Below are 2157 nucleotides of genomic sequence, written 5' to 3'. Positions count from 1 at the left end.
TGGCAATCATTCCTGCTCCGTTCCACGTGTGTGTAATTGCTCAAATATGAAAGCCCAGGACTTCCTTATTACAATTGTCCTATTTTTCTTGGTAATAAATCAAATTAAGGTGTCATTTTATTACGTATGAAATATCTTGGTGTATACCTTTTACTGTGGTTGCTACAGGTCCTAAACAAATGAAGGAATGCATCATTACATCTTCACAGGAGCTGGCAGGACACACAAGAAGAAATTAATAAGTTCACAGGATACAGTGATAAAGAAGGAATAGGAGACACAAAATGAAGGTGGAAATTTGCCTCAAGGACTTTCTACAAAGGGACACCAGCAAAAAGAAGCTTAGAACATTGAGAAAAATACTGGCTCCACTGGAAGGACTGACTAGTGAGGCATTAGCTCTGAAAACCAGGCACCACTGGTTTGAACTCAGCTGTTCAGGACAGTCAACTCTTGGTTCAACTGTTCAAGGAGTCGCATGCCCTCCATTGCACACATTTTTCACTTAAGATTCCATGGTCATAGAGATGTAGCAGTAATATTAAAATTACACGCAGAGGAAATTTCTCTACACGAGCATAAATAGATCTACTTTAAAATGAGATTGTTTTGAGAATCATATTAACCTATTAAACCTGAAACCTCTGTACTGCACCAAACTTTGTACATACAATAGTCCAGTAATATCCAGAAACATCTAATGGCTATCACCTCTTCAAACATCTACTAGGTCTGAATTATGACATTCAGGAAATAATTACTTTTTTTTTAATTATAGCGCTATCAGGAAATAATGTTGAGTATTATAAAAATTTCTATGGAGCATGTTAAATAATTCAGAGGAAAAATTAGAAAGATCATCTAGTTTCAAAGTGGTTACAGTTCAATTTTCCACATGTGAAGCAAATTTGCCAAACATGAAGGAGGTTTACAGGAAACTATATGAAATAAACCCCAACAGGTTTCATTTTCTATCACACCTTAACACCATGATGGCAGAATAAATATCTGGCAGACAAAGAAACACAGATCTCTTCCTGTAAAAGAAACAAAACCAACCAACCAAACACCCAAAGAAAATGAGCAAGCCACAGAGTGAATTGTTCTTGAGCGCTTTGCCTCCCAACCAAATTTCATTCACAATTCACTACATGCAGAAACAGTTCTATAGTAGTTAGATACAGCAAAAACTGAATTGATAAAGAAGTGGAAAACAAACATCAGCAAATTGTGGAGGTGCACCTAAATATTTGAACATTTAGCAAGATCTAGAAAGTATTTAAGTCAGACATTATTTGTATGGGTTTGGAAAGAGTTCTGCCTGTGGCCAAGGTACTCCTATAATTTCTTGTGAGAGAAACTTTGCATTTTACAGTAATCTTTTAGTAAGTTACAATGGATAGCTTAGTTCATGCTTGGCATTATTCAGGCCAGCACCTTCCCAGTGCCCAGGAAAAGAAGTCAAGCAGCACAGGTGCCAGTATAACAGTGCTGCTCCCCACTAGCTCCAGTCCCAGCCCATGCAGCAGAACCTCTCTAGTACTGCAGTTCTAACCTGCGTAAGCCTGGCTGGCAAAGCACATTCCCATGTGCTTCTCTATCCTGGCTTTGACTACTGTTGTTTCACCTCAGAGATAAGGCTTCTCTGAGGGAGCAGCTGCTGTGTGCATCAGAGCTTCTCCTGTCCCTGCTTTCCAGAGCTAACACAGAACAAAGAATGGAACAGACCTCGTGGGTCATTAACAAATGCATTCTCCATTCTTACATCCCTTATGCTTAAGAGGGTCTCTGGCTTTGCTGTATTGGGAACTCATGTGCTAGCAGCCTCTCATAATCTTCTGCACATTTCTGGGTCTTGATAGTCAAGCGTCTGGGCAACATCCTCTGTGGAAGTCTTTTCTTAGACTTCTGAAGTTAATGAATGAATGAAACATGGATATTATTTTAATGTTGCAATTTGCAAGTAAAGGATTGATTTTTAAGATTTAAAGAGATAAAAACAAAATTGAAGAGAATAGTTAAGGGTAGAAAGAACAAAATAGTGGTCAGCTGGCTGAGTAGGAAGTACTGTATAATTTTAGGAATGTTTAAGTTAAAAATGCACAAAAAGGGAGTGGTGAGAAGAGCTAAGAATCTGGCCATAAAAAGGTGTGCGTA

Source organism: Agelaius phoeniceus, chromosome 1 (genome assembly GCF_051311805.1).
Source record: "Agelaius phoeniceus isolate bAgePho1 chromosome 1, bAgePho1.hap1, whole genome shotgun sequence".
NCBI classification, from domain to species: domain Eukaryota; kingdom Metazoa; phylum Chordata; class Aves; order Passeriformes; family Icteridae; genus Agelaius; species Agelaius phoeniceus.
The sequence above is the reverse complement of the archived record's forward strand: the minus strand, read 5'-3'. Positions refer to the sequence as shown.